This window comes from Zootermopsis nevadensis, unplaced genomic scaffold, assembly GCF_977971745.1.
Source record: "Zootermopsis nevadensis isolate Lab colony 2312 unplaced genomic scaffold, Znev_1.0 Znev_ptg000024l, whole genome shotgun sequence".
NCBI classification, from domain to species: Eukaryota; Metazoa; Arthropoda; class Insecta; order Blattodea; family Termopsidae; genus Zootermopsis; species Zootermopsis nevadensis.
Window position 1 is genome coordinate 13969615 of NW_028259156.1, and position 21156 is coordinate 13990770.

Below are 21156 nucleotides of genomic sequence, written 5' to 3' on the forward strand. Positions count from 1 at the left end.
AAAATGCATCATTAGCCATCTCCAGCCAGCCAGGCGTTGTTAGCCACTCGGTTGAGGCTGACGCTCGCCGCGAGCGTATGGCTTAAGCTCAACCACGTCAGCAAGACAAGACTTTTTATTTATTTTTTGTTTTTCATAGTGTTAGCCGGGATATTACAGTTAATTGAAATTTAATACCACTCTGTACTCCGAGTATGGTTAGCTCAGTCTGTGACGTGACTGGCTTCGGGCTGGAATTAAGCAGCTCAGTAACCAGTCCAATCTCCTGTCTTATGAGAACAACAGACTTTTCCTCGGGGAATAAAGCGGCTGGAGCGTGAATCTATTCACAAAAATTGTTTACACTTTAAAAATAATTTATGCCAAACGCGTTTCGACCTCATGAGGTCATCATCAGTGGCGGAAACGTATTGTAGCCGGAACAGTTCCCACTTAAACATCATTTTACTCCGATTTACCGTTACTAACCTATAATGGTCCCATCCCTGAGTAAGAAAATCTAAAGGTGATAGTGAGAAGGTGTACGGGTACAGCGGGTTAGCTTTAGAAACTAAAAGTTTCTTTTTCAGATAAATATTCAACACTGCACGGTATCCACGGTTTTAAGATTATTGACGCCAAACAAGCTAGATTCGTGTACCACTTTTTTAATCTTAAATATAAATTTTTAATTTCTAATGGTTCCGACACTGATAATGACCTCATGAGGTCGAAACGCGTGCGGTACAAAGTGTTTTCAAAGTGTAAACAGTTTTGTTTGTAATAAATATTCAACAGTGCACGATATGCAAGGTTTTAAGATTATATAGAATATTGTTTATTGTTAAGTACGTTAATTTAAATTGACGACTAAGTGAATCAGCCTATAACTTACTTAAAAATCTGGGTGTAGACCTACTATAATACTATTCTGACACGATACCAGGTGACAATGACAAAACAGGTGTTCTGTTGATGATAATAATTCTTGTAAATTGGTTTTTAGCAAAATTTCGTCGGGTAGGATTGTCTGTCTTGGACATCGCATTTAAATTCATTACTCTCTGATCTTATTCAGAGTCTGGCTTCTTCACGTCGTAATAAATCTAAACGCAGTAACTATGACAATCATATTCTAAGAAGTAGCCAGGAAACAATTTAAAGCAACGCTGCGACCTAATATCCGACATTTGCTTGACGTAAAATATATTGTTTTATATTAGAACACAATTTATTTGAAAATAAAGTATAATTGCCACTGTCATTAATTTTAGGGTAATGTAATAACACATTTTATTAAAGGATATTTATTAAATGCAGTCCCTTAATAATGTTAAACCAAATATGACACTGGTAAAAAAGTGGACATTGAAGATGATCCATTACGAATTCAAACGCTTGTCATTTGCCACAATACATAATAAATTTACGAGTTATAAAAGCTTAATAAACACCTGCAACAGATTTGCAGTACACAGTTGATAGATGCATCTGTCACAAACAGGAGTGTGAAAATGATAATTGTACGTGGTACTGAGTGGAAAGTACGTGCCAGATTTGCACATATTGAATTACCTCTACTTTGACAACACGACGAGAGGTGAGGTTTGGACGGAAGGGCTTAAAACAATCTCCTGCTGGCGAAAGTTTTATCGAGAATAAAAATTCAAAGCAAGTTAAAATTCAATTTCACATATATTCTTATGAAAACACACTCGTGTCTGAACCGCAGCTACAGAACAAAATGAAAACAAAATATATTTGCTGAACTGTTCCCGCTAAATCCGGCAGCAACAGTGGTGATAAAGATAAAATTTGTTTATTTGTTTAACGACGCTGTCAATTGCTCAGATTCTAAAATGTACAATAGCCGGATGTGTTAGTGAAAAATGACTTCGAAAGCTTGCCATAGGAAGCATTCGAATCCAATATTTTATTCCACTGTCCCGACTATTACATTCAGGGGCTGAGAAAAACCAAGAATAACCTCGTTTGTGATAGCCAGCCATCTTCGTACTCACAGCCGTGAGAACCTCAGATCCTACGTAGAGAAATATTTTATAGAATATAGAATCTACAGGGCACTGAGGATTTTTTGTTATGATATTCGGGGAGAAAACTGCTATTAAAATGCGGTAACATGTACTGTTACTCGACCAATCAATTTTAGTTATTTTTTTTAAATTTTATTGTGTGCAACAACAACAAAGTTTTGTTACAAGTAAAAATTCTTACTCCAGGAAATGCAAAGCGGAAATATAACACCACAGTAACGTACAAATTTTCTAAATGGTCAACTTGAGTGTGCTATATATTATCTTGGGTCACACTCTTGTTTTTGTAGTTGTTTGTGAAAATAGCGGTCACTGTTATTAACCCACGCGTTCACCGCAGCATTTCGCAAGCTAAATCATCTACCCTTTCCAGTTTTAGTTCTACAGTTGACAATGGTAGGTAAGATTATAAAAACGGATGGCTTGAATTCGCGGTTCAATTGTCAATGCAATGTGGTGTTGGACATGTACCGGCCGAATAACGCTAATCCTTTCACCGAATACACTTATACTGTCGCGTGTTTATATATGTGAATAATGATTCCACTTTTGTCTTCCACGAAGAATGAGCAACAGCTCTGAAAAGTGACGACGCAGTATTCTTGCGTTCTTCGACGTAGGTCTGGTCGTGTTCGCGTGCTAAGTTAACAACAGCAGACCTAAAAGAATGATACGTTTTCGACGTGTTTAATAATGCCCACGTTTGTTCCAACATTCAAAATTCAGAGCCGTTAATCATAATCAAATTCCATAAACTTGAGAATTTATACCAGCAGATATTAACCAAAACGAAAATACTTGTGCCTGCGTTCAGAATAAATAATTCAAATCTTTGAATATGTAAAATTAATGACGTCCTCGCGTTTCAGAGGAACTATTTCCCTTTTTTTATGGTCGACACAAACGATTTCATGTTTGTTTTAATTCTGTGCCTCCTATGTTATTTTATATATGTATTTCTTAATTAATAATTATTTTCTGTGGACTGCACACAAATACAGCTTTTCGACTCTTCTATAAAAGCTCTCTTAGAGTAAAAAAAAAATTCGCGTCTCTCCTTTGTGTTGCTGTGCAGAGAGTGGACGGAAACTGCATGTAGTTGTCTGGAGCATGCATTCGTGCTAGCTGTACGGTGGCAGGGCTCTGCGATGTAGGGACAATGGATGGCGTATGCTCTACGAACGTTTGAAATTTTGAATTGGGTTGACTTCTGGAGTGGGGGACAGATGGCTTCACTATTACAGTATTAGACTTGGTAATACTCACGCTGTCCCAGGGCTGGGTAAACCTATTTTATGTTAGAAGGTTATACGCGCCTAACACTGAAATAGAATCCTCAATGAAAGGCACTGACTGACCAAGAGGTACAGATGTTGTATGGAATTTAATTGATCCGTAAGTTATATAACGATACTGGGGGTCATACAGGATGAAACGAAAGTTATGAACTGCCCGAGCAGCATTCTAAATTGAAGGTTTTATTAATTTTTGTACAATTTGTGGCATAATAGTGTAAAAAGATTCGTTGAAATTCAACATGCAACGATTCATATCTCATCTTCCCCCTCACCCCACTTCTCCCTTCATCACTTTATACCGCCGTCTTCCTCCTTTCTCCCATATTATGTTCCTATCATTGTTATTTCAACGTTTCTGTAACCCGCAGTAAAAGTACAATACGTAAAAGTTGCCTGCCGGTATCAGAAATTGTAAAATGGAACATTTTAACATCCAGCATTATTACGGGGCATTTTGGCCTCTGGGGGGACGTAACACACTGAGTCATAAACTTTACTTGTTTATTTGTGGTTTATTTAACGGCACTGTCAGCAAGTCAGACTCTAAACCGCATCCCAAAAGTAGACAATAAAGGAATTGTAACTGCACACAGATACTTATAGTCTGCCATCTTGTTTTCTAGTCTTTGCTTTTTATACTTTTCCGCTCTCTCGTTTAATTCACATCTGTGTAATTTCCTTTCTGGATTAAAACAACAAATTTAATGTTTAGTCTCCTATAATGAGATAATTTACTTCGTCAACACCGAAATATAACTTAGTTTTATAGAGCCATCAAGTTCCCTTTCTAAGGTATCTGGATCAAATATGGACACCTTAACTATCGAAAATTTTGGAATTTTTTTACTTAAGATGGAGTAGTGCAACAGGATCTCTTCTTGGTTAGACTGGAAATGAATGAATATGACTGATTTTAGGTTAAATAAGTCGGGGACACAAGAGATAGTGAATTGTTTAAAGGTCGAAAGTGCCCGCATTATGATACAATTCTGAACACTTATAAGAATTAACAAAATGACTTAGGCCTTTTTGAACAAGGCAACAAATCATGGGTTTTAATGAAAATTTGGGAGTTTCTTGATCACATTCGTGATTAACAACTTTTCCTGATGAATTTACTCTACGGAAAGAGAGAGAGAGAGATTATTCGAGTGAAAGAGCGAGTGAGTGAGGTAGTGAGTGACATTATTTTAAAGATGTTACGTAAAGAACAGAACACTTAAGTTTCTAGCAAATAAGGAAATATCCATATCAGTTACATTTTCTCAGCTCTGTAAGCCTACACAAGTGAACGCATCTAAGTAAAGTAACCATGCGCTGCGTAATATCATCCTTACTAAGTGAATGCAGGAAGGACAGTTTGCGTTCTGAACTGCCGTGTCATTCCCCAGGATAATGATTTTAAAGAAGAACTTCCTGAACCGTCTACTAGCTATAGAAATAAATGGATGGATGGATGGGTGGGTGGATGCATCTGTGTACGTTTGCAGTGCTACTACGACAAAGTTTATAAGGCAGTAGATTCCGAACCTGAATGGAAGACCTAAGTGAGAAATTATATTGGAATGGATCTTCAAGATGTAGGTCTAGGGTATGAAGATGTGGACTGGAATAATCTGGCTCAAGATAGAAACAAATGGCGGGCTTTTGTGAACTTTTGGTTTTCATAATTTGCGAGGAACGTTTTAACCGGCTGAACGAATATTATCTTTTTAAATAAGACTCTGTTCCATGGAATATTTACTTGTAATTGTTTAATTTATTCTCCCTACTTCTACACACGCCAAAAGAACGGGCAAATACGTTCATCGAATCTCTGGTTTATAATAAGTTTCAATCGTGCGAATGTCTTGTCGTTATAACAAGAACTGGCATGATCTTAAAATGTGATGGAACGCGAAGGAATTCTCTTTACGTTATGTTCAGATATCTCTTATTTGTATATAATAAGGTTTAAATTTCAGTAATGTTCTTTTTGCAAAACCAGATTAATCTGGAACTTAGATAAAATATTCAGGAACAGATGACAGGGTATGATGTAGTGCAGACACAGTTAAAGTTGTCTTGTGTCTAAACAATACGCCATGAAGATATATAGAAGGCATGTTACAAGCTCCATGTGCTAGGTACAAATGCATGGTCGTTTAACCACGTAAAAGGAGCACTGGGTAGGAGGGTACTGGACCCCACAGCTGTTCTGTCTGTGATAGCGGATAAAAAATCCCTGCCCCTTTTAGTAATCGGTTCTAGGTTTTACAGATCGTAGTTAGCCACACAATACACATTTAATCACTGGAAACGTCTGTTTTGATGATGCTAGAGGATGATAAGGCAGGACGTTCTTCATATATGCAAATGAAGCACCTGGTAACAGACTGTGGAGATCAGCTCACTGCAGCTGTCAGGTGACGCCACATGCAAAATGGTGGAATTTTACATGAACAGAGTGGACGGAGACACTCTGGATCTAGCATGAAACAGTTGCTACCAGCGGCCGTTTTTATGTTCTGTAGTAAAATTTCATGAACATTGCCTACTCGTTGAGGAACTTTGTAATTTGTCAAATATTATTAGAATGATCAAGTTAATGAGGATGACAACGGTCAGGCATAATCATTTTATTTGTTACAGGAATCTTTCTTCTAAATAAATTTAAAAGAACGGAGTATTAATAAAAGGTATATAGCAGAAGGAAATGTAGATAGGAGGATATAATAATTTATCTTAAGGAAATAGGGTGTTCGCGGGCTTTAAATGATGGGCGTCCAGTGAAGTGATCTTATCCCCTGAAGCTGAAGATGTTCACTGGACTCCACTCGCGGAGGCCTTTAGACAAGAATCCCGGCAGTTGATGAGATAATTCTATTACGGAGAAACAGTTTCCTTTCTTTCCGTGCACACCCCCCTCCCCAAATTCTGGGGTCTGTTTCTTTTGTTTTGATTTTGGGTTATATCTCTGCTACTGTTCCATAATGATTTGCCTACTTTTCAGGGGAACTTTACTGCAGCGCTGGGTTGCAGCCACCGCGTGTCACGTGCTTAACGAAATTAATTGAATCCTTACAGACCAATTTATCACATATTTTAATTTGTGAATCCAACCCTCTAACAAAAGTAAAACCTGGAGGTCTAAAACCACGAGTGCCAAAGCTTGGCATTGCACGCGATCCTTAGCCAGTTCCATTCTTCTAGAGAACGGTGCAGTCCAGAGATTGACGTCAAAGGAGGGGCACGTAGCGCATATGAGAGAGAAAAGAAATATATACAGACATTTAAATCGGGAAATCTGAAGAGAAGAGGCCATTTGAAAATACCAGACGTAGGGAATAGGATATCAATGAATCTTAAAGAAATAGTGCGTGAAGTCGCGGACTGAATTTATCTGGGTTAGGATACCGATCAGTGTCGGGCTTCTGTGAATACTTTAACGAACGTCCATGTTCTGTACAAGGTGGGAAGATTGACTACCTCAGTTAACATTAGGTTCTCATGGAGGACTCTGCTTCAGGGAGGTGGTTACCCATACAGAGGTTTCTATTTCGTTATTCTTATTCAGGGGTGTTCAGTCTTTTAGGCAGGTAGGCCACAAGAGAGTCGGAACATTCAAATAGCCTAAACTTACCCTATTAGTGTGAAACTTGAGCCTGCATTTGCTTTGCAAGACGATTAACATTTGACTCAAATTTTTGAATGTCATTTCGCATGACGTCAGTGCACACTGTTGGTTCTTGAACCGAACTGCATGTGCGTTAAAGATGGCCTTAACGAAACCTGGTTTAAATACGTGCGACGTCACACAAAATCAAACACAGTACACTGAGGGGAAATTTTTTGGAATCTATATTCTATGATTTATCCAACATTAACCTTAACGACAGTGCCAATCATAATGTCGTTTAATTTTTCCTATGCTGACGTAGAATTTACATCAACATTACGCAGAAGGCGCTGGATCTCTTTGTTGAAATCTCACAATTAAATCCACAACTCAATAACAGGTTAGGTTAGGTTTGATTTGGTTAGAATTGTCAAGATAGATTAGAATGACTTAGATTATCTTATTTAAGTCTTTAACCTACTGCTACTGCGTTCTTAACAGGTCTTATTCTCTGTATAGTTTTATTGAATAGTAAAGAATGGTTAAAGTATCGCGTGCAGTGGCACTTGCAAGGAGATATGCGTCCTCAAGTTCTGCTTGATTCCTTGGTTGGGAGACCGATCCGTCGAAGCAGGACATACATCCGTGTCCTGATCGGAATATAAACACGCGATCTCAGTGTTGGGAGCTGTAATACCGTAAGCGCCTCGCGGTCACTGTACGAGGTAATTAATTGGATAATTGAGTTTCATCAGTTACATTACTCACTTCCACAGCTGTTTCCTCTGGACTTTCTCATGGGATTCCTTCAGTGGGTCACTCACAATGCTGTCCGAATCGTAGTTTGTCTCGGTTTTCCTTCGACCTGAAACAAGACGATATTTCATTTGCCACTGCGGTTTAACGTACCGTACTTTTATTGTGAAACTGGACATAAAGTTTAGTTCACACGATTTATGACGACTGTTCGGTACATTCTCGTCATGAAACCTGTTGACAACCTGTCCTCTAAACCAGTGGTATTCAACCGCTTTTGTTCGTGTACCCCCACATATAATTTATCTTCAACTTTGTACCCCCAAAGTTGTTGGTGTATAATTCAAGTTATACATAGTATATAATCTACATCTAAAATAAATTAAATAAATTACATTACTGATTACTCAGTGTTTATCATAAGATAATATATTTTTTTTTAATTTCACCTTCCCCTTAAGATGTCTTCGCATACCCCAGGTTGAATACCACTGCTCTAAACGAAGATAACTCTCGTACATACTGAGGAAAGGAAAATGTGATATTTTAGGTTTTCACGGTGGTGAGGACAATAATTTTGATGATGGTGGTGATGATTTCCTAGGTTCTGGTATTGTGTAGACTCGCTAGTAGATACCTGCCCCGAAGATGGAGACAGAATGTTTGTCCGAAACGCTGATATCTACCGATGAGTCCACATAACTTCAAAATCCAGGATTATCATCACAGGAATATTAAGTTATAATAAATTTATTCTCTAGTGGTATGTGACAGTGGTACTTTGTTTTGAGCTTTGGGCCTATCTGATGAAAACGACGTTTCGACTGGTCCAGTTGTTGCCATAATCTACTTATTAAAACAGTTCCGGTTTTAATTTTATTGATATTCATATTGGTTGAGTAGTTTCGGAAAATATGTACACCACTCTATGATTTATCTCAACCAGAGACAAAGTATAATTTGATACGGCAAAAGCTGGAAAAGACCCATGTAATTCTACTTAGTTCTAATAATTTCTGTTGAAATTAGACCAGTGCCTCCTGGCAGTACAGCGAGCGCCATTCATAAACTTCAGGGAACGTTATTGTGTTTACATTGGGAAATCACTCTAGTTTCACTTTAGAACATGTGTATCACAAACACATCCGCATTTATGCTATTAACGGGCGTGGGATATTTGCTTAACCCATGTTTAAACCAACATATTCCCTAGCTTAGATTATTTTGTTGACTTCTATTATGAAGCTCTTACGTTTCAGCTATAATTTACAGCGGAATATTATCATCTGTAACATTCACCTTAGTCAGCGCCATCTGTGTAAGTCCCCAGAACATTTTGATTTCCCTATCAGAACACTGCTAGGTGACATATAAATTACGAAGGTCTTCGATAAAAATGCCCTAAATTTCTCAGTTACTTTGTCCACCTTGAATTCATATAATTTATAATTTATTATCTCTTCTCAAAGTATGAGACGCCATAAGAAAAACAAAATTATTATTTTGTTCAAATACGCCTATGTCCTGATCTGCAAGGAGCTTAATAATAAAAATTATTAGTAAAAATGGATCGATTCCAAGTAATGTCAGAGCTGAAACATGATTTTTAAATGCTAGAAGAATTCAACTGTTAATAAAGTAAATCTATATTAGAACGACGAACTTCCTATGTTTAGGTATGCATAGGAATAATCTGCTTAGCAGAACTTCCACATTCACAACTTGTAACATGTTCTCTGTGCAAACTGTAGAGTGGGTGGGATGTAACAGCCCACAAGAGATGGAGTAATCTCCATTTAATATAAAGTACATTTATGGAACACTGGAGTTGAATAAAGCGGCTTTGCTGGAGAACATAAGAATAGCGCGTAAAATATGTTTAATTCATTCGCACATGGCATTCCATCATCGTACTCATTACACGTGTAAAATGTAACGGCATGTTTCTGCTGCTTTACAAATTTGTTTTAAACCATTTTCAGACATATTTTTACTACAGATTAATTATTCATTCAGACATTTTTCAAAATTAAATTACTGGATTATTTATATAACAGTCTGCTTTTAGACTATATCCAGATCCAGTTAAATCTTTTCCACACTTGTAAACATTTACATATATGAGGATTCAGCCAGAAAGTGCTACGATTTTAAGGAAGATTTTCAAGTAAAATCTATATATTTGTCAATGTAGGTAACAGATTGCTGGGGCTCTGACTATTATCTCCCGAATCAACGATTCAAAGTTCAGCTTTATAATCGATACAAATTTACGTACACAAGTTTGAACAATGTAAAACGAATGACTCATTGAAGTCCTGTGGTTCCCACAACTTGTGATCTACAAAGAAAATTGAATTTATTTTCATTCACTCTTATCTAAACAATGAAAAGAATTCTCCTATTGTCATTGTCTGTTGCTTCTTAACTGTTTTATTGTAGTCACGTCTCGTTCGTGATATTCTAAACAGAAGACCTACACTCATAGACTGCACTAATAAGATCCTAGGTCCCTCCAAACAAAGAACTCCAACAAAGAGTATATGTCCTCTTCACTTCGAAGAGACGTAGAACATAAAAACGTCTGAAGATGTTTAGTTTAAACCTTCTTCACTGGAAATGTATCAATGGCTTGCGACATGGAGTAGCTCTCAAAGCGTCAGAAATGAAGCTCATCCACGGTAAACCTACGTAAAGTTGGCTGATTTTAACTGCAGTTTTTCTTCTTGAAATGAAGGGAGAGCTCGTCTTGTGCTGAATAAACACTTGGGATTCTGAGCACATCACGGTTGGAGGAAGGGACGCCATGACACTTTCAGCTGCAGCTCATTTCCATCTTGACAAACAGGTTGAATTGAACAGGACGTAATATCTTGAGTCTTGAACTTTCTTTCTCGTTGAAATACTGCTTTTTCAAGCTCACCCTTTCCCTACACCTTTCATTAGACCATAATCCTGTTCGAGAACTTCACAAGTTAAGATTCCTTGGTTACAATCACAAAGCACAAAGCACTTGTTTCTGTTTCTATCGCATTTACCTAAGCTGCACTTACTCAACATTCAACATTGAGAGTATTAACATTGCTTAACGTTTCTACTGTCTTTAAAGTTCTTCTGGTTCTCCCCATGGAAAACTAAGAAGCGGATTTAACAAATGTTGATATTAACTTGTACACGGTCAACATGTATGCCAGTTGCTATAGTTTTTAACGGGAAGAAAATGAGTCCTGTTATTTAACAGAGAGACAAAATCAACATTACACGTGTTAAATTAAACAAATAAATTAAACTAAACGCGCTGGGCATAGAGGGCGAACCGGATGTAGTACGAGCTTCTGCCGCTAGGGGGTGCGGTCTACATTCATAGTGAATCATTGTGCCAGCCGGCATCATCGAATTTGTTTCTTAGTTACGGGCGTTTTGGTAGTGCATTACACCGACGCTCCTGCGATTTCGGAATGGCGTGTGCATCAAATTTTGCCAAAGACTCGCCAAAACGGCTACGGAAACCTATGAAATGCTAAAGCAAGCAGGCAGGTAATCTTTCACAACAGAGTATTTGATACAAAAAAGGGTTTTCTCTTATAATAATATAATGAATATGTCAGTCTTATGTGATATTGCGCCATACAAGTACAAATTTATCGACGTTTTAGAGATGCATATTGCCTCCATCATGTCTCTCACAGCCCCGATGATGGAGGCAGAAAGCGCCTCCGAAAGGTTGATCAACACGTACGAGAAACTGGAATCTATCATATGATCTTGTGTTTAACAATTTATCATTCTCAAGCAATCTAATATTCACCATCGTCTACAAAAACAATTCGTAACATAGAAGTACAAATACAAACACAAGAGAAATAACGAAACTGTAGAATAGGAAGCTAATCAATATCTAACATGGCTGGAACGGGTGTACATGGCATCGGCTTTGAAGAAACTATTTGCCAGCAACACAAGCCTAAATGTCACAATACTTCAGAGCAGTGTACTCGTACGTAAAACTTGGTTTGTATTTTGGTGCAGGTACATACTTCCTCGTTCTTTTATTTTTATTATCTCTGCCGATGTGTTTCCACGTTCTTAGGAAAACTGCGAGTGTAGAGGAAGTTGTACATTACTCCAGAATATCTTTTGTCTAGCGCAGTGAGACGATTTATGATCACGTCCGGGCCGCGGCTATTGCAATGCTGTGCGTGGAAGCAAGTCCATCCGTCCATGTTTGACCACTGCTGCGTGATCCAAGTTTACCCTTTGTTATCTATTTAAAAGCAGGTCGGACGGACATCATTTGTTACCGTATTTTTCTACATCCACGATGATTACACTCTGCACTGATCTACGGATAAATCGAGCGTGATGTCTCGAATACTGAAACAGTGTAGCCAACAGTGGAAATTATAACAATAAGGATGTGTAAATAATAAATAAGGAAGGGAGTGGAAATAATAAATTACACTTCTATCTATAATGGGTTCTACCTCATATTACGCATTTCGGGCTTCCACAATAACAGGATAGTCATCTGGGCAGTCTGGAGGAAGGTGACAAGTTAAACAAATACAAACCCAGAATTGAAATGTCTAAAATTGTGTAGCTCGTCAAGTTTGCCAGGTGTCAGTGCAGTAACAATTGACAATTGCGTTTTAAAAACTTGACCAACCCCCCCCTCCCCAAAGGGGGTTGGTCAAGTGTTTTAACCCCCTTCCTTTCATTGTATGCCGAGTAAACAAACAGATGACGTTTCCTAGGTAACCATTGTTGTCGATTAGATGATCTTACACATTTCTGTGACCCGTCTTCGTTACACTTTTTTGCCGAATGACCTTGATAGACGAAAGGAGAAACCGATAGACGAAAATCGCAAAATTATCGAGAAAGAACGACTCTATAGAGAACGCTCCGGAAAGGAGCGCGTTGCTCTAGTTTGTTAATAATTTGTGATGTAACCGAAGACAGCGCCACACTGAAATTTATGTAGTCTGTTAGAAGACTGTTCCTTTCTTATAAATGTGCACACTCGTTTGTATTTTCTGTTTGTTGTTTGTTTGTTCTTACATAAGGGACCAAGTCACATGAGTGTACGTTTGCAGTAGCTAATGAAAAATAAAACTTTAATGATCTCTGACAACAATCGATACCGTTAAAGAGACGCAATCCAGTATTATTTACAAAGCGAAACCAGTGCTTGTTTCATGATTTTTTTAGGTTTAAAATACTTGAAAACAAATTCGGGCAGTCTGGTACTGACTGACTAGGCCAGTTAAAAGGCACTTCAAAGGGAATAGTCTATTAAACGATCGAGCCAATGAGAAAAGTGCGATGGTTTTTTGTTTTTGTTTTTTTTATTTTTTGGAAGAGAGCCAATCACACAGGTCACTTAACTCCAGCCACACAAGAGAAGTCCATGACCACACATTTTTAGCAGTGGTTTCAGACGAAGTGGGAATATGGGGCCATAAACTTTAAAAAAAAAGCTGCGATATGCTTTTATACGGAACTTTGTCTGGTCCACAAATTGTGTACAGCAACGTAAAGATTTTGGCATCCGCACAGTGCAATGCCGTCAGACTTTATTGTTTGGCTTTACAGGAGCGTCTGAGTAAGCTCCAGAAAATAGTCTATATGAACGTGACTGAAACAATATTTTATTTCCCGTGTTTCTCCTTGCATATAGCCATCTGGTAGTGAAAAACAAGCCCGCTGCAGCACACTATCAATAATGTAACCATTTTCAGATTATCCTGCTATAAATTATAAGTACGTGACGATTTTACGGTGGAGATAACCTGGGTCCAATGAGGTATTTTGTTTTAAGAGCATTATCCCTGTATTTGTTTGAATAGCCTGATCAATATGTTCATGAAAGTAATCACTGTAAACCAGGGCTTTGCGAATAAATATCTGGCACCACAGAAAGGAACAGAAATATTAACCACTGTACATTGGTACAGAGACAACGTCAGTGATATTGTCATTTAAATTATGTAAATTGCTTTCATGTATCTATTACTTATTTGTGTGTATTAGATTTGTCTCTTTTTAACTTTGAAACTTACAGCACGTAAGAAATAAAGAATTGAATTATTATTGTTATTATTATTAAAGTGGTGAAATCGTGGATCATGAGATGGACGGAAATGTAGCATAGGAAGGAGACAACAACTGTGGTTTAAACGAAACAAAATTAAACTTCTTGCTTTTATGTCAGTCAAGTACCACAGTATGTGCACAGAGTAAATAACGCACATTTTCAGAGCCTGCGAATCCCCCCTGGACTATTAATTGTCGCAGTATACAATTTAACCCGCTGTTTATAGACACATATAGAAGAACGCATGAGTACTATAACGAACATAAACCAGCCTTAATGGACGTGTTCTCGGTGTACGAACTGAGATCTAAACTCCCAGTTGAGCCTCTAGGTTAACTAAATTGCGCGCCCCTTCCTATTAAATGGAGGATAAGTCAGTGACGGGGGTTCATGAAGAACCATTGAGCGTTTCCTGCTTAGCAGAGTGGACAGAAAGTCGGACTGGATGAAAAGCAGAAGGACCACTAGCACATTAGGACACCAACTCACACTCACCAGTTAATTAATTATACCACAGGACAGCAACAGGCATAAATGTTTCGCCCAGATTCCCCCCCCCCCCGCGAATTTTACGAAATCGGCAATGACATCAAATACTTAGAGCCAACTACGAAAATGTGCAAGGAGTAATATAAATATTCTGCTCATTTCCGTAAACGTCAAGAGTTTTTGTAGTTATACTTTCATATTTTGATACGAAATTTTATTATTCCTATTCGTAGTGAAACGTTGCAAAAGTGCGCCATTTAACTTCGACCTCCATCTGCATGAACCGCTCGAAAACTGGGAAAAAAAATTCATGAAATTCGATATTGCGAGTTTTTTCTAAAACTTATCGATTCATCATCGACCTGATAATGGAGGCAGCAAGACCTCTGAAACGTTGACAAACTTGTACCAGACTATATGGCGCTACAACCCAGAAGACAGCCATCTCCTTCCCAATTTTGTTTAAAGCAAAACATTAATAACGGACACTTTAGAAAAAAACAGTTTGCATGTCTCGATAAATAATTTTCGGAGCGGTAAATGTTTGGAAATAAATTAATTTATATTTTGTGCCTGATACACGTTTTACTTAACTATTACGGCTTACAAGTAACTGAAAGGAACTTTTACGTCGTAACATCTCACAACTCGAGAACCATCGATCTGATGTAGATAAAAAATTTATGCTGGACATCCCTGTTCGTCAAAAACTAGTATTTACGAATTGGAAACGCTAACAGAGCGAACGCGATTTGTTACGGAATGGGTACATTTTCTAACGTGTTTGGCTTTGTTTCTGCTTTGAAGAGCTCAGTAGAACGTTGCTCCGATGGTCAATTTATCTTGCAGATTGTTAGGAGAAACAAATCAACAAACACACGCACAACAAAAGGAATAACACGATTAAGGGCGGAATTTGATTTTAATGTAGTGAAATAAATCAGCCTTTGAGAAGAGAACACAGCCATGTTTAAAAATTAGCAAGGATAGCTAATCTCTAAACATACGTATTCATGTAAATAAGTTATACACGCACAGTCGAACAGATACACTTACTGTGTTCTATGGTTAAACAACTGATTACCCAAATTAAAGTGGCTCAAATGTAAAATGTTTTATATCAGTCGGTCGAGTTACAAATATCTCACTTTTTCCGTCGCTCACTGTTGGTTAAAACATTACTAATCAAACAGTTCATCTCAACATACTTTCAAAATATAGTATCAGCAGCATAAATCAATATATATATATATATATATATATATATATATATATAGTGTTGCGTCGTAGGTTATTATTACACCAATGTCATGATCCGCTCCCTACCCCCTCCCGAGACCATGGTTGTTGAGAATCCCGTAGGAACAGCTTCCCGATAATGCACAATTTGAATTCCCCGTGAGAAAACTGATCACCACCGAATATGAAAGTTGAGTACCCCCGAAAAAAAAACAGACATGGAGGGTCCTTAAGGTGTTCTTCGCACACGTTGGGGCGTGAAGGGCACCAAAGTATTGGGGTTTTTTTAACACGGAGTCTCCCTCGTAAATTTCATTGTCCTCTTGCGTGTATGTTAACCCCTTTCATATCTAAGGCCAAGTTTCGGTAATTTCCACACGCTACTGCCGGAGATGACTTATATAGCCTTCAAGAAATGCCATAGATTCTTCTAAATGTCTTACACGAACCATTTTAACCCAACAGACCGAATTTTTTAACCTACACTCTTTGTTCAGGACTTCGGTTTCCCGGAATTCCGCTGATGCATGTCAGGTCGTCCACACCAAGGAAATAAATTGATCAACAAACGCTTGCTGTTCCATCACCGTCGCCTGCCAGATCCTTTCTTCGGGAATGGCATTAGACAGAAGACAAATTCTTCATAACGTCAGAGAGCGTTCGACAATTCATTTCCTCCCTCAGTATTTAGCTCAGGTCTCTAGTAATTGTGCCACAATGAACTGACAAGAATGGAGTGATTCCTAATAAAGAACGTTCTTGAAAGGAATAAACGAATTCCAGCACCCACACTGCTGTTACGCATCGCAGTGTGTATTGACTGCTGGGCACTGTCAAGACAAAAGAAAGTATTACCCGGAGATATTTCATGGAACCACTTTTGAGCGTTAACACGTAAAGATCTATTTTGCTGCGTTGTTAGTCCATTACCAGGTTAACTGTCATCGAAAGAGACATCGTAGGTAGGAATGCGCAGAACGGCATAACAGAAAGCGGATTATACCGCGCAGGGAAGCTCAGAAGTTTTCTATTCCCCCATCTCGTATAAAATTGCTCTTGGTTTCCGGAAGCATGAGTCTATGTATGGGTGTACGGGCGGCCTGGTTTTCCTTCGATGGTAAAGGCGGCCTTATGACGAAGGTGCCCATTCTACCTAATAAAGATGTCGAGAATTTGTGGTTCCTTATCTTCACTTCCACAGAGATGGACAAACAGAGGTTTTATCGACATTCGATTAATTCATTCCAGATCACCTTAGTGACTTTTTCATTTAACCGCGGGGGTACCTAACCCAGGGTAGTCCAAATCTTTTTTTATCTCTCGGGGCCAAGAGTATTTTTTTCCGTTCGACCCAAAGACATAAGAAGTTCTCCTGGCACTATTTTAAAACTAACAGCTAATTTTCGGCATATTTAACAGTACTTTAACTTATTCATAATTTACAATTTACCATAATATATGCTGAAACATAATTTCTAGTTAAATGTCTACGAATATACCATAATTACGTATTATTTTAAAATTTCTCTTGCAATAGCTTGTGTCCGGCACAATATTTACCTGAAGTTTTTAAATTTTATAAGAGGGGTTTAAAGTCAATAGCATGTGTGGTACCTGTAAGTGAAGCTTACGGTAACTAGTAACACATTAACTAATAATTTCGCGGGCCTGGTTACAAATGGTCTTGGGCCAGATGTGACCCGCAGGCGACTACGTGGACACTAACTGATTCAGTCATTTATTTACGTACGGAACGTTACGTCGCTATTCGATTACATACATTCGTGACGTGGTTCTATTATAACATCACTGTTTATCAATTTTAACATATCAAACAGTTCATACAAACAAAGCATGATCCAAGGTAGTCGACCGAGTAACGTGACTGGCACCAGACTGTATTACAGAGGTTCGATTCCTGGTTAACGAAGGGACTTCTTTACTTCTCTGTCACCTCCTCCAGACTTGATCCAGGCTTACACTGTCTCGTACCCGATCAGTACTGGGGTATACTCGTCCTTAAAGTAAGTTTCCCTGGGGCCGTTTACAGAAACAAAACACAATTTCATGGAAATATTTATTGCAACAGATACAGCAAGTGTCCAGCTATTTTTCAACATATTCGCCACCGGAATTGAGACATTTGTCATACCGTGGGACCAACTTTTGAATACCTGTGTCGTAGAAGTCTGCCGCCTGGGATTGGAACCACTGTGTGACAACCATCTCCGCCTCTCTGTCATTCTCAAAACGCTGACGCTGACCGGACAGGAATGTCTTGAGGTGTAGGAAAAGATGGAAATCACTGGGAGCGAGGTCCGGGCTGTAGGGTGAATGATTAAACACCTCCCAGCTGAACTCCTGCAGGAGACTTGCTGTCCGTCGAGCCGTGTGCGGCCTAGCGTTATCACTGACCGCACTTCACAGTCGGCGGGAGCTGGAATAAGAATCTCCATCTTCAACAGCTGCAACGATGCTACTGTGAGAACGCGGGAAGTGCCGTTAGTGCATGCGCCATGCTACGTCATTGCTCTATCACGTACGCACAGTCGCTTCGCTCAATATAAGGTTTGCTAGCTGTGGGACGAGTGGGAAACTTACTTTTGGGACGCGCCTCGTATTTCCTCGCGAGTAAAGCGGTCAGACCGTGAAAATGACCATTCGACCGTCAAGTTGTTCGGATGATAAAAATACTTAGAATGCTATCTCTGCTCGCCCATAAGTCTTCATGGCGTGGTGCTCAAACATAGAGACAGCTTTACGCTTTACAAACGACACTACACAAGTGCTCAAACTCTTTCTTAAATTCATGAATATTATTCTTAAGTAAAATTAAGAACACGCTGCACCAAATATAGCGGATGCGACACGGAATATGCAACCCTCTACAGGGAGTAAATTTTTTATGTCGCCTACCGCAGTTGCAGAGTCAGGGTGAGGATATATAAGTTAAAATATGAAGATAGGAAAAGGGTTCAGCGTGGAAGATACCCTTGTCATGTTAAGACACCCCATACATCATCACGAAAGCTATTCTTGGATAACCGATACTAAGAAGGTAGTCAAGCACAGGGGTCACAAATGCTCGCCATCTGCTTCGCAAACATCGAACTGAAAAATGAGTCTAACTTGGCTGGGTTTCAATCTTTCCTACTAAATTAGGGTCACAACAGACAGTTTAAATATGAGGCACTAAAGTTTTAAAAAGTACAGCAGTTAGTTTGGAGAGTTTTACTATCCCAGTGCGATATTTATACACAGTAAAGCTCACATTATTTTTATTCGGAAGTTTACGTATGAAAATGTAATGATCGTCCAATACACTGATTCATTTAACAAACTTAAATATTTCTACTTCAGACACAGGATCTACCTGTCGAAAACAGATCAACAAAGGCAGGCATTAATATTAAACCCTGTAAATTACAATCCACGACCATAATATGTTATCGATAATATACCCTGACTATAATACACCGATGATATGAGCTCCATGTTGCTAGTGATACATACTGGACAAAAATTAACCGTGTGAAATACAGGGCGTTACCTGACAGACATAAATACACACACACACACGCATACACCAGTACATAGATGAAAACATTGCATACCCGCATTACATATATAAACATACAGATTATATTTTAATATATTTTATGAATAGTAAAAGTAACAGTACAATACCATGGAAGTCCCAGATTCATCTGCTAGGGTGGTAATTTGTTCCTGATTGTGATTCTTACATTTCATACCAAGCGTCCTTTTTATATCTCTTTCGAATTTCAAGTAAGTCTATGTAAAATGTAATAGATCTACGAACCCTAATTTTTCAAGGACACATGACGGTACACTACAAAGTTCTGCCTTACAAAAAGAGGGTACGAAACCATACTTGGCCATAAATACGTGTCTACATGTAACTCCTTCCTTTATAAGAACGCAGACATATGAAAAAATACAACCCATGTTCAATAAAATATTGTTGATGAACCAAGTGTGTGTGTGCTTGTGGATATTACGAATTCTAATTGCTAAAGATGAGATACTGCCTTTTTCAAACAATAACGTAAGAACACAGTTTTTTATAAATATCCGTGTCCCACTTGAAACCTTGTGATTGCGGAACATTGGATAAGAGCCATATTCGTGCCGTGTTATTTTCCTATAATTAAAAAATTAATACAAATATGGATCCCGTTGTAAATATGCAGTGCATGTAACATTATTATATTCGAGACCTAGAATTTACTTATTATAGCATTAAATATTTTACTGTCCAAAGAATTCTCGGCTTCCGTTGAGGAAATTGCTGTTTATTTTATTAGCGTACACATCGATCGCTTATTTTTTTCCTTTTTCATCTCTTCTTTGTCTCATAAAATTTCTCGTTTAGTTAGAAATTCTATTTCAGATTCCACAATATTAAATAAACAATAAAAATCACAACTGAGAAGCAATACCACCTTTCTCCTCCCAAATGCTACGTTTTTAATTTCAGAATTCTGGTAGCACAAAAATGTTTCCTTGTCAGAAACGTCTCATCTCAGGGCATGCAATGTACGTAACATTATACTGTTGTTCTAAATGACTACTCTGAGTTCGTCTAAAATGTTGTCTCGTCCCGTTATCTGTCCTGTTATCCACTTACTTTCCTACAGTTTAGACATGTAATTAACGTATGCACCTTGTTCAGTAACTACGTAGTTTTCTCTGAGTTTAAGGCAGTCGCCTCGCAGCGTGAAACTGACAGCTCACCTCTATCTGATGCCAAAGTTAAAATGCGAGGAGCTTTCGATACCTCCACTCACAACAAGTCTTCGGCACATGGATAATTTTTTCTTTCTTAGTTCATCCTTGTTCCTTACAATAGTCGTTCATCGACAAAGGTTATTATGATTCGCTGTAGTAGCTCGTCTTGCGTCTTTAGTACAAATTTGACCAGCTTACATGAGACGCCTCTGCTGTATTACAATCTATGATTCAAGAATGGTAAGTGCTCATTCATACTAGTTAATAAAGACATTCTACACCTGAGGCAGAACTAAAGGTCGCTCAAGTCACTAGCACATGAGTTACGATAAGCGATTCTTGGTTATAGGATTCCTGTTTCAGGAAGAGCGACTGCATCTTCAAAACTATTTCCCGCCAGAACAAACTTACAAGTTGGTGGTGATGTGGAAGAATGGGATCACTGCGCTACTACATTGAATAACCTTCATATAGCCCCAGAAATATTTCCATAGGAACAACTACAAAAAGTTAGAACGCTCTCTGACGATAAGGCGGATATAACAGCTTGAAAATCTCATTGCGCGGAATGGATTTTGTTAAACCCAGGGTTTCAATGACTCTGAGTTACAACGGGAGCCCATTTTTTTATTTTATCACGATGGAGTGTTTTAGTTCTAGAATTCTGCAGACGCTGATTCAAGTGTTGAATCAGGCGATAAGATAAAAATGAATAATGAATAGTTCAAGAGTTTTTAAAACGAAGATTAAGCTCTAAACATACATATTCTTCACCTGGTGAAGACTGACGAAAACAACTAAATAATTTTACTCAGGATTAGTGAAATAGAAGCCGAGATTCAAACATGATAGTTCCGCAATACAATGCAAGAACTTCACTGCTACATTTTCGTG

General features: G+C 38.3%; 2 protein-coding genes across 6 annotated transcripts in view; one reads left to right on the forward strand and one right to left on the reverse strand.

The window, feature by feature from the left end:
- Axs (Abnormal X segregation) overlaps positions 1-21156 on the reverse strand; it is a 230836-nt gene that overhangs the window by 148049 nt on the left and 61631 nt on the right. For both annotated transcript variants that reach the window (XM_022083433.2, XM_022083432.2), the window contains exon 2: positions 7698-7794. The gene's annotated coding sequence lies outside the window, so the exon portion shown is untranslated. The remainder of the gene's footprint in view (positions 1-7697; positions 7795-21156) is intronic.
- rdo (leucine-rich repeat domain-containing protein reduced ocelli) overlaps positions 1-21156 on the forward strand; it is a 120937-nt gene that overhangs the window by 74505 nt on the left and 25276 nt on the right. The window lies entirely within an intron of this gene.